Here is a 13,511-nt window from a genome sequence, read left to right on the forward strand (position 1 = left end):
ACCATGTGGTTCTTTTTGTTGAATTACTGATCCAATAGCCCAATCAGTAGCAAGATTTCGCATTTTTTGCAAAAGCTGACCAGGTTTTATATCTCCTAAATCAATGCCTGTAACCAGTCTTTGTAAGCGCTTATTTTCACTCTCTTTAAAAGTGTTCAGAAGACGTTCTTTGGCAGTAGTATATTTCGTTTTGCTATCGTCACTTATATTGTTCCACAAACTTTCAACAAATTTTGGTTCTAATTTGGAAACTAATTAAATTTAGTTTCCTCAGCAGTTATTCCACAAATCGAAAACTGTGCTTCCACTTGGTAAAACCATATTCCGGGCTTTTTTTAACACTTACTCGTGCTATTTCATCTTTTGTTGCCGATGGTTCAGAGTCCGTCATTTTCGTTAATAATTCCGGGTCACCAGAATGTAGCGGTTTACAATATTTAATGTAATATTATTGTTTAAAAACTGCAATAAACAGGAGACAACTTTTTGTATTTACATCTTTATTTCTCCCAGTTTAATCGCTCACTTGAGTGTTTACACATTACGGGGAATCGCCGGCAGTAGTGTGAGTAGTAGTTGTTTCGGCAGCGCTTCGTGTTTTTATCGATAGATGAAGATGTCACTACCACAGTATGACGAGGTTACCGACCCGACAAACCCATTTTAGGCCAAGGCTAGAAATTTTATAAAATGTGGTATTATTTTCATTGAAATGTTTTTAAATTACATCCATTAAGACAAAAAACAAGTTTGCAAGAAGAATATTTTATTTAAGAAATAAAAGTGGCGTATACGTACCATTGTCCGGATCAATGAACAATTCGTTTAGTTTAACAGTTGTACTTTTAATGGAAGCGTTCAAAACATTTTGAATTCAAATGAATAGTGTGGTTTTTTCACACTTTACATCGTCTGAAGGCTTTTGTTTTCATGCTTACTTATTGCTTTTCATGCTTACTTATTGCTTATCATGCTTGCGATTATACTAGTCTGAACTTCTTTTGGTAGAGCTGCGGATGATGGACAACCTTTGTAAGGATGGGAAACTTGTAATGTACTTTTTCAGATGTATTGCTCTTGGATTCAGATCTGTATAGGGCGATAGATATTGAAAATTTTACAGCGGCCTAGGCCCATACGCCGAATACAATGGAACAACAATTTTTAACTTAACAGCTAGTACATAAAAATAAAATGTTAAACATTTTACAGTAGCAACGATGGCAACAAGCCTCTAAAACATTGAAATACATGAGAAAGAAGGTCAACGGACCCTTATAATTTAACATATCGTTCAAAAATTTAACATAAAAATAAACTAAAACAATATTGCTCGTGTTTGGTGTTGTTACGTTCAGGACAACAGACCCTTATAGTAACGTAATATATCTTACATCACAAACCCATTTTTACTTACTAGATACCACACTTGAAGTAAGTTATAAACGCCCGGTTGGTATTGCACTGGGTCCATGTTCAAGAGTTCGTGGGTTCGATACCCGCCGGCTGAAGACCCCCGTGTAGTAAATGGTGACTGATGCACGTTAAATCTGTCGAGTGTCAAAGTCTTCCATGTTTCCATAGCAAATCAAGACCTCTGGGGTACTGATTCAGGATTTACAAGTGGCAAAATGGTACCGTTATTAGTAACAATAGTTACCACAGCGTTGTCATTTCATTTTATTGCACATGCTTCGGTATCCTTGCTGAATGCAAAATCGTAGGAACCAGGTTTTTTTTTCTTCTTCATATGTTTGGAGTCATCCAAAATAAAAACAGCTATGCGAGTTTCGCCAGATACAAAGAAACCGTTTTCTTTCAAAAAATTTATTAAACTCATGGAAAAGAAAAATTATAAATTTTGTGCGTTTCAGGTTTTGAAACATTAAGTAACTTCAGAACGCTTGTTTCTAATGGCATAATTTATTGATCACTGTTAGCCTCAGGCCCCCAAAATTCCGATAGCAATAAAACCAGCAAAACTCTGGATATACAATAAAACTTCATTAAACTCTGAAACCTTGCATAAAAGTGGGTTTTCAAATTTTGTCTATTTGTCATGGATTTGGCCAATGGTGCGTTAACGCACTATTTAATTATTTTATGATATTTGTTTTATTTTAATTTCATTTTCAGAACTTGCAACTTTAATGAGATTTAGACTTTTTTAATGAGTTAAACAATAATATGTAATGAGTAATAAATTAAACAATAATAAGTAATGAGTAATTAAACAATTTAAAAAAATTGATTTTTTTCCAGTTACCGTTTGAAATTTAAAAACTAGCTTGTTTTCACCTTAATTTGTAAATATAAATATAAGGTATATATAAACCTTATTTTGCTATCTGGACTGAGGAGGATCAGAAGACACCATTCAACACAATTTTTTGATTTCCCTTCCTCAATTTAAAAATAAATTCGAAGGGGAAGGAAATTTTCTCCTGATCTCTGTACCCATGGTATTGCCCACAGGATTTTCGTTAAAGATAAAACAGTGCCGTATTTTTGGGGAGGGCTTGAGGGACAAAACCTCCTCCGACATTAAACATTGTTTGATAGATGTATTATTGTTCGGTAAGTAGGATGTAGGTATAAAAAGATTTCATCATTCTTTTTATTTAATTTAAACATTTAGAATATATATATATATATATATATATATATATATATATATATATATATATATATATATATATATATATATATATATATATATATATACACAGTGGTGGCCAAAAAAGAAATGATGATAAATGTAAGTTGTTTTTTTTTATTTATTTATTTTTTAAATGCCATTTTTGGACAAAAATTTAGCGTGATTCGATCATTCGGCAGATGCTCTAAAATAAATTCTATTGAAACAAATTAAAAAAATCTTTTAGAATGTCATTCTGAAGATAACTAACTGTGCTTTGAACTATTATCTTTTCATAATTTACACTTATAACTAAATTAGGTCACAAAAAAGTCACAAAATTGTATTTTTTAAAAAATTTCAGACTATTAGCTATGAAAAACCTATATAAAAAATGAAAATGCCAACAGATTTCTTATTCTTTAGTTCAAATCATGTACGATACTATACTATGCATTGTTGAAAAAATTTAGACAATTATCCAAAGAACTCTTTGAGATATCATGTTTAAGGTGGCACAAGATATGAAAAAAAATTATTTGTCTGAAAACACATTTGAAGATTGAAAATGTTTATCAACAAAAATTATATGAATTCAGATACTTGAAATCAGTCATTATCAAAAGAACAAACCTTTCTTTGAAACATATCAAGGTTTTGTGTTCAAAAAACAAATATTTTTTTTAAATTTCATTTAATGTTCTTTAGACCAAAAAAAAATTTTTTTTAACGCCGAAAGATGCAAGTATTTTTAAATACACATATTGCACAATTGAAAAGCAACATATATATATACATTTTTAATAGCTGCATATATGTAGTAATTTAAGCATTTAAAAATATATGGTTTCAATTATATATCATAATAAAATTTAGGACTATATAAACCAGAACACAATTCAAATAATAAAGAAAAATCACTTGATTCACTAAATTTTATCATATAGGTTAAAAAAATAATAATAATATATAAACAACAATTAAAAATAATACAAAGACACCTTAAAACCCTCCATAGGAATACACTAAACCCTCTTTTTTTTCATCGCTAGTAAATTTTGCTTTTCGATTCGCTTTGCTTTTTTTTCGAGATAATTTTGTGGAAGTTGAAGAATGTCGTTTTGAAGTTGAGATGCATATTCTGTCAAAACTTAGAAACTCCTTCAAAAGGCTTTCATGGACCGGATATGTAGTATTTTGTGACACTGACAACAAACCACAATATCCTGAATTAAAAATTATAACCGACAGCAATGCACCTAAGCGAAAAGTTTCAAGTCCTATAAATGTGTCTTTGGGTAAAATGTTCCATAAAATGTTATTGTAACTTTCAATGCAGTTCTGCGTTTTTCCGTGGAGGCATTTTCTCAATAAAGATTCCGTACACAATTTTAAATACGTGGGTTTTTATTAAATTGATAATTTTGTTGGATAAACCCTTTTTTTTCTTGTAATGGTTTTCCTAGTGCTTTTAATTTTTGAAACCGACACCAGCTTTTAGGGCCTTCAGGACATTGACCATGCAGAGAATTATTGGAACCAGAGACACTGTGAAAAAATGCTGCTACTACAGCGCTCATCATATTTTGAAGATTGCCGGCATTGCTTCTAATAGCTATGCCGTAGTAATTTTGTATCTTGTCAATCAAATTATCGGTAGGTTTACCTCTTCCACTCAGTCCTTTGTTTGTTTTCTTCAACTGACGTAGCCGCCCCCCTACACGCTTCTGTACATGACCAATGCATTCAAGTTTAGTAACCGTATCAGTTCCTTAAAAATTTTAACCTTTTCAAATCTTTTTGAATCTCCGTCACCATAGTATTCAATATATTCGAAATTTCGTAAACCAGAGCGTTCAAAAATACGGTACGCACCAACAACCTCCATGTTTCCGGCAGAACTCTTATAGTTTGCGCAAACATGGTTTGTTGATTTTTGAGTTCTGCTTCTGGAACACATGCGGCAATATTGAGACATCACTTCTATATCTAATATCTTTCCGGTATCAATTGAGATAGCACTTACACAACCATTTAAAGATGAGTAGCCTCTCCTTTGCCAAGTGCCATCAACAGATATTCCACATTTAACAAGATAATTTTTATCTCTTATCTCATTCAAAGCATTGTCCATATTTTTATGAGCACATGTTTGAACTATTTTCAGCAATTTCTTTTCATGATTGCGAAAACTAAGATTTGACATAAAAGGTAAGCCAAGAAAAGCACATAATTTTTTCCCTGCTGAAAAGCCTTTTCCAATTATCCTTAGACCTAAAGTAATGTAAGAGTATATGTAAAGTAATGTAAGAGGGTAAGTAGTAATGTAAGAGGGAACAAGAATTTTTCTCTTTATCTGTTGTAGAAAATGCTTTCAAAAAAGTGCAATGCTTACACTTTATGACCATATTTGAACACAATCCACTAACAGAGTCTTCTATTAGATCCAATCCTTGAGAATAACAGTTTGGACAGCAAACTATAGCAAATAATGACATTAAAGTAGCCAAGCTTATGATTCTGTTACCTTGAAAAGTTTCAATTTTACTTTGAAGGTCCTTTTCCATCAACGTAAGACTAGTTTTCAATTTTTTTGAGCTAGCTGACTCTATGTTTGACATATCAGACGATTCACTATTCTTATCACTGCTGCTAGAACTACTAACAGTGAAGCGATTTCCGCAGATCTTTCGCTTCTTAGAACGCACTGATCTAGTTTTAGACATTTAGTCTTGAAAAAGACAGTTTTTGTTCTATAAATTAGTCGAAGTTTGAAGATAAAATTCTAATTCAAAGCTTAATGTGAAACAGCAACAAATCAAACGTAAACAAGAAATGTAATATGCTGTTGCCAGGTTTTAAGATTATTCAATAAATTCACCTTATATTTATTATAAAAGCTTTCCTCCATCAAAATTTCGTCAAATATTTTAAAAAAATACGGAAAAAAATCGGCAATTTAAGGAAGACTTCCGGTTTCGAAATCTTACTTCCGGTTTGTTTTCACTGCTGTCACTTGACGCGAAAACGGTTATAACTTTGCAAATAATTGGCGTTGAAACAAAAGTAAAATATTTTCGGAAACCTTAGAAAACAGGCAACTAGAATTTACAATAAATTTTTTTCCCATGATTTCATCGAAAATGGCCTTTTTACACTAGTGAGATACCTTAAAACAGCTTCACAGCGTCTTTTCATCGAGTGAACGAGTGTTTGGAGTTCATCTTTCGTAATCACATGGTGCCAAGAATCAATTATAGCTTCAATAAGTTGTCTTTTATTGGATGGACATTTTTTTACTCTTCGCCCAGACCTTCTGAATTAAGGCTGACCAGGAAGAAGTGCATGGCGTTGCGATGAATTGTCTGGAGGAGTCACTGGTGTAGAAATAATCAGGGTCGGTGTAGCTATCTTGCTCTCACCAGGTGCAACATCTAAGAATGCTGGTTTTAATCGGTTGACCGTTATATTTTGTGAACCTTGTTGGATGACAAATGTTTTGTCATTTCTCGAAATAGCACGATATGGACCCATGTAAGCAGACGTAAAGGTGGTGCGTGCAGCATCTCGACGTAGGGACACATGGCTACAAGAAGCCAGGCCACTGTGAACAAACACCGTTTTTTCCAGAGCGGAGGCTTGTTGGCATTGGTTGTATACGAGACATGGTTTCTCGCAGAAAACCAACGAATGTAGCAGGATCTATATGTTGGGAGGATGATTTGAAAAATTAACCGGATGGCGAAGTGGTGAACCATAAACTAGTTCTGCTACACTGCAGCCAAGATTAGCTTTCAAACAAGAACGTAGACCAAGAAGAATGGTTGGAAGGATTTCGACCCACCGTTCTGTCGCATAACGACGAATAGCTGCTTTTAGATTTCTGTGCTAGCTTTCAACCAGTCCATTAGAAGCTGGATGGTATAGAGTTGTGTGTATGCAGTGATAGCCGATTAGTTTGTTTAATGACTGGAAGAGGTTTGAATCGAATTGACGCCCACGATCAGATCACTGATCCAGTGTGTATAGAAGGCTGTAGCAATGGTTTCAGTGATGATATCTGCAACAGGTATGGCCTCCGGCCATCTACTGAAGCGATCAATCATGGTCAAGAGAAATCTGTAGCTCTGAGATGGTGGAAACTGACCAACTATGTCCAGGTGAACATTTTCGAAACGTGAGCTGCAGTAGGAATTTTGCCCGGAATGCTTGAAATGTGTTTATGGATTTTGCTACGCTGGCAAGGAAATACATGCTTTGCACCAGTTTGTAATCTATTCATAGATGGCTAGCAGAAGCGTTGCTTAATAAGGTTCAGGCTAGCTTTAGTACCAGGATGTGAGAGTCCATGCAGGGAACTGAATAGTTGAGGCACAAAGGGACGGATTTTATCAGCTGAAGTGTCACAAATCAGCTCTAGTGATGGATCATTTTTCAGTGAAAACTTTTTCAACTTTCGGCTTCAATCAGATGTAGATTGTGATAACTGAAGCACTTCAGTGTCATTCTGTTGTGACTCTGCAATGGTTTTTATGTCTACTGCCTGTGGTAATGAGATATGTTGTATGCGAGAGAGAGCATCTGTAATTTTATTTTTTTCGCCTCTAACATGCCTGATATCTGTTGTAAACTGACCAATTAAGTACAATTGGCGTGATGATCATTTTTCAAGTTTCTGGGAAAGCATAACACAATGGCCTATGGTCTGCATAAACACAAAAAGTTCTTGCTTCTAGCATATATCGAAAGTATTTCACAGGCTCGTATATTGCTAAGAGTTCACGGTCATATCCTGAATATCGTTTTTGTGCAGTAGATAACTTTTTTGAGAAGAAGGCAAGTGGTTGCAAACCAATGCTTGTTTATTGATGTGAAGCACCCCTAATAGCAGTGTCAGAAGCATCCACGTGCAGTGGAAAGGTAGATGCTGTATCTGAGTGGTGTAACAGTGCAGCCTCAGACAATGCCTTTTTACACTGCTCAGAAACTCGCTCCGCATCTGGAGTCCAAGATATCTTCCTCTCATCATGCTTCTTTCAATTTGTTAAGTAATAATTTAACGGTAATTGTAGTTCAGCCATGTTAGGTAGGAAACGACGATAGAAATGTATGGTCCCGAGAAACCTTCTCAACCGTGAGACGTCTTCATGCTAAGGATAGTGTATAATAGCTTCTACTTTGTTTGGAAGGGGTTTACATCCAGTCAAGTGACAAGATGGCCTAGTCATTCAATTTGACTGGCAGAAAATACACTGATGCATTAACTTGTAGTCCATAAGTATTAAGTCTGTCAAACATGAGATGAAGATGTTGCTCATGCACTTTATGGTTTTTGCTGGCAATTAAGATGTCATCCAGGTATTGAAAACAAAAATCCAAAACTGAAAGAACCTCATGAATAAATGGCATGAAAATGAATTCATATAACCCGAATAGCAGTTTTAGGAATGTCTGTTGGAAAAACTGGGATATGATTGAAAGCTCAAACAATGTCTACTTTTGAAACAATTTTACAGCCGTGAGTAGTTGGATAATAAGGCTACGGCGACCGGGATCCGGGGGATCCCGCGGGTGTACTCTTGAAGGGGGTTGGGGTGATCCATCAAATGTGACAGCTACTATAGTTGAGGGTGTTTTTTTTCATAATTATTTTTTTTAATCTTTATTTTGTAATTAAATCTTTTTAATTGATTTTTATTAACTATGAATAATAATTTAATTATAAATTTATTTTTAACCGAATTATGGAAAAAAAGATAATGATTCATGGGAAAAAAGCGCAATGACATACACATGCAAGATCACGTTTAAACACGATAACGCAAAACTGATCATGTTAATGACTCATAAAATGGTGAAATGCGAAGCGCTTCAAGCTTACTCATTTCACCACTAGGGGCTCTGATGCAGATCTGTGATCAACCAATCAGAAAGGAGTATTTCAATGACATCACTATTTTTTCAACCAATGAGCGTATAACTTTCAAGAACCAATCAGAAATGAGAGAAAATAGTATAAAAGTATATGTTCTTACCCAAATCGTCATTTATAATTTGGTTTCTGCCTTAGTGCCTTTTAAATATTCGTAACGAAGGAATGGCTAACATGAAGCGAAAAGCTGATCATAGCGAAGTAAGTACCTTTTAAATGTTTTTATTTTAGAATATGCATATATTTCTATACTATTTTATAATCTCATAAATGTTTTTGATTTTTTTTAGAACAATCAAGGATCTTTCCTCGAAAGCAGTATTCCTTCCAATATGTTTATTTTAGTAGAAGATGTCTTTATTTCCACTACTATTTACCGTGATCGAATTCTGGTTAATGTGAGACGATATAAGAAACATGGAGAAAAGTACTATCCATCGAAAGAGGGGGTGACTCTAACACCTTACCAGTTCATCCACTTGGTCAACAGCTCATTTCTCAGAGAAAAGTTGACAGAAAAGAAGAAAGATCATCCGTTATACGAGTATTTCCACAACTTACCACGTCTAGTCGATCCAGTGACCGTTCATTCTGATAAAAGTGTTGGTATTCAAGACAAGGAGAAGGGCTACAATATAGTGATGATTGAATTTGATGAAGCAGTCCTCCTCAAGAAAATTACTACTTGCCGAAATGGAAATGCATATCTTTGAATGATGACCAATGGGACAAAATATTTTCCCTTGGAGATTTTCTACTAGATAATCTATTTCATTTAAAGTATAACCAACTGGAATTTAGGAAAATGTGTGAAGATCTATTAAAACATCCAGCACCATCAACAGCTCCTGAAGACGATGGGGCTATCACCAAAGTGTTAAGACACCTCCTGAAGACTGAAATTTACAAATTGCTAGCATATCAAACAGGCTTATTGAATCCTATGGAAGTAAGCCCTTCAGAACTTTCAAGTAATACTCGAGTCCTGTTTTGTGAATCTGCTTTGAACTTAAAGCCTCATATGTTTGTCAAAAGTTTTTATAATACTGTTAAAAATGAAATGCGTCATCCTGTCTCACAAGAAAATCTGTTAAATTTTGTAACTGCTCGTTTTCTCGACACTATTGATCTTGTTGAAATACTTCAAATTGCTAAAACTGACTTTTGTACCAGTTTTAATTGAATAAATAGTTTAAGATTTCCTTTATAACTTGGTATCTTTTTTTTATAAATAACAGTGATCATCCAATGTTTTACCCATTTACTCGTTAGACTTAGTTCAGATAGCATGCAATCATTTTATAAAGATCCTAAGCAACCAGCTAGTTTTGGGGGTGCGGATGCAATACATCGTGCACTCAAAGGAAAAGAGAATGCAAATACCGTTAAGAAGTGGCTCTCTTTTAAAGATTCTTATACACTGCATAAACCTGATAGACGCAAATTTCAACGGAATCGTGTTTTGATGAGTGATATGAACAGGCAATTTCAAGCCGATTTAGTCGACATGCAATCTCTTTCTAAATTCAATAAAGGGTATAAATACTTATTAACGTGTATTGACGTTTTCGCAAAGTATGCTTGGGCCATACCGCTAAATGATAAAACGGGAAAAAATGTAAAAGTAGCCTTAGAATCCATTTTTAAGGAACGAAAGCCTGAATTACTTCAATCGGATCATGGAACAGAGTTCAAAAATAAAACAGTTCAACATTATTTGAAAAGCATGCAGATTAAATTTTTTACAAGAAATAATTCTACGAAATCAAGTATTGTGGAAAGATTTAATAGAACATTGAAAACAAAAATGTGGAAATATTTCACAGAATTCAATACTAAGAATTACATCGATGTGATTGATCAATTAATATGGAGTTACAATCACACTCGACATAGCAGTATTAAAATGGAACCAGCTTCCGTTAATAAAAGCAATACCAGTGAGGTCTTGGAAAATTTGTATGGAGATTTGAAGACATTAAAACGCAATCCAATTGTTTTTAAAGTAGGAGATACAGTACGAATCAGCAGACTGAAAGGTTATTTTGAAAAAGGATACGAACACAACTGGAGTCAGGAAATATTCACTATTCATGAAATTATTCCTCGAATTCCTGTTGTTTATAGATTAAAAGACTTACAAGGTGAAGAGATCAAAGGTACTTTTTATAAAGAAGAATTGCAAAAGGTAGTAGACTCTGGCTTCTATCCGGTAGAAAAAGTGATCTAAAAGAGAAAGAAGGGAGGAAGCACAGAATATTTCGTGAAATTTTTAGGCTATCCTGAAAAGTTTAATGCCTGGGTGAGTGATATTCAAAAAGTATAAATAGTGAAACTTAACCTCTGAAGGCTCATTCTCGAAAATGTCTTTCTACGTGACGTTACCTTCTGATAGCTCCATGCAGTTTTTTCCTAACAACAAAATCTCTCATTTTAAGACGCAGTTACCGATACCAGTTAATCTAAACGGTGAATGGGAAGTAGGCCTATCTGAAATCATCTATCCCCATTCTTGGCTGAACGTAAATGAAAGTAACAATTATTTTCAATACAAGATAAGTAATGGTAATATCGTATCGACTGTAAAGCAAACAATTGATGTGGGGTGTTATGAATCAATGTTCGATATTGTATCAGCTATACAACTTGCTTTACCTAAAAATCCTAGCCGGTTTACAATAAGTTACAATAAAGCTACGAAACGAGTAAAAATTAACGTCGTTCAAGGTTGCAGTCTTTATTTAGAAAAGCTAGGTGAATTGTTAGGATTTCGACGCGATGCAGTGATTACGGGTAACCAGAAAAGCGAATTTGTGGCTGACGCGTGGTCTAATTTTTCAGTTTTCTATGTGTACACAGATCTTATTTCACCCCAAATTGTCGGAGATACACAAGCTCCTCTACTGCGGATGGTTCGAATAAAAGGACATGATGGTGAAACAATCAGTCAGTATTATGATAGACCTCAATACTTACCTTTAATGAGACACTCCTTTCAAACTATTCAAATGGAGCTTAGATTGAATTCAGGTAATTTCGTACCTTTTGAAAGTGGTAAAGTGATCATAGTTTTACATTTCCGCATGAAGCAAATACTATAAATAGTACGATGCGTTTTTGAAACATTCATTTGAAGAGAAGACGTCAAGATGAGTGTACCGTACGTTTGTTGTACTAAAAAATTCGAAGAACATTATGCGAGTCAAATTGGCTCGGGTTTGTCCTATTATAAAGGTATTAATTTCTAAAAAGGCTATGGACTTGGCGGTATATTTCGTCGATTATTTAGAGCAGCACTACCCTTTTTAGTAAAAGGTGGTAAAACTATTGGAAAAGAAGTTTTAAAAACTGGAACCCGTGTTGCATCTGATGTATTATCTGGCGAAAATTTGGAAGAAGCTGTAAAAACAAGAGCGAAAGAGAGTGGAAAAAATTTAGCTCGAAAAGCTATTGATAAAGTACAATCGATGGTGGGAAAAGGACAGTATAAAAGGAAGCGTAAGAAGCAGAAAAGAATCATTTCATCAAAAGCTCGCAAAGTGAGTGGACGTGATATTTTTGATCCATAATGGCATTTTTATTGAAAGATTCTCCTGAATGTGTGAAATCTGAATTGGAGTTGTTTAACTTACCTAGTACTCAAACTGTTATTCAAGATGGTCAGTGGATACAGTTTCATCCTCTTTCTAATGTGTTTGATAATGCACCTGTAGAGTTTCACGTTTCAGGAAGTGCTGAAGATTACATAGATCTCAGCCAAACTCAATTGTATGTGAAAGCGAAAATTGTAAAAAGTGATAATACTCTCATCACTAAAGATGATACTATTGGACCTGTGAATTTATTTCTTCATTCGTTATTTTCTCAAGTTGATATTTCATTGAATGATCGTATTGTATCCAATTCAAGTAATACTTATCCTTATCGAGCCTACATAGAAACTCTCCTCAACCATGGATACGATAGCAAAACTTCTCAATTAACAGCTGAATTATTTTACAAAGATTCTGATGATGGCTTAAAGAAAAGAACTGCTTTTATCAAAGAAAGTGCTACAGTGGATATGATTGGATGTATACATTCCGATTTATTTCACCAAGAGCGTCTGTTACTCAATTTGGTGGATGTGAAAATAAAATTGATACGAAGTAAGCCAGAATTTTGTTTACAAGGATCTGAAGGATTTAAAGTAGTATTAGATCATGTGTCTTTGTTTATCCGAAAAGTTCGTGTGAATCCAGGAGTGTTACTTGGTCATGCTAAAGCACTCGAGAAAACAAGTGCAAAATACTCCATTAATCGAGTGCAATGCAAAGTGTATTCGATTCCTAAGGGAAGTATGTCTTTTATCCAAGATAACGTATTTTCAGGTCCTATGCCGAAAAAAGTTATTATTGGTTGTGTAGATAATGAAGCTTTTCATGGAACATTTTCGAAATCTCCCTATGATTTTAAACACTTTGATTTAAATTTTATTGGAGTGTATGTAGATGGACAACCTGTACCTCATAATCCATTGGAACTAGATTTTGTAAAAAATCAATACATTCGTGCCTATCAAACTCTATTTGTGGGTACGGAACGAATGGGCCAAGATAAAGGAATATTTATTTCGAGAGAAGAATACGTGAAAGGAAATACTTTGTTCGGATTTGATCTCTCCCCCGATTTATGTTCTGGAGAGCATTTAAATCTAATCAAACACAGCAACTTACGATTAGAACTAAAATTCAGCAAATCATTAGAGCAGACTGTGTGTGTAATCATTTTTGCCGAATTTGAAAATTTAATAGAAATTAACAAGTCAAGAAATATTTTGTACGATTTCGTAAATTAAAGAATGGATGGATTACAATTATTTCACATTTTATCTCGAGAGAAGATAACATCGCCTTACTTTCAAGGAGTATATTCAAGAGATAAGATTCCTAATCTACAAGA

The sequence above is a fragment of the Parasteatoda tepidariorum genome, chromosome 9, assembly GCF_982258835.1.
Source record: "Parasteatoda tepidariorum strain Cologne lab strain chromosome 9, Ptep-v5.0, whole genome shotgun sequence".
Taxonomy (NCBI): domain Eukaryota; kingdom Metazoa; phylum Arthropoda; class Arachnida; order Araneae; family Theridiidae; genus Parasteatoda; species Parasteatoda tepidariorum.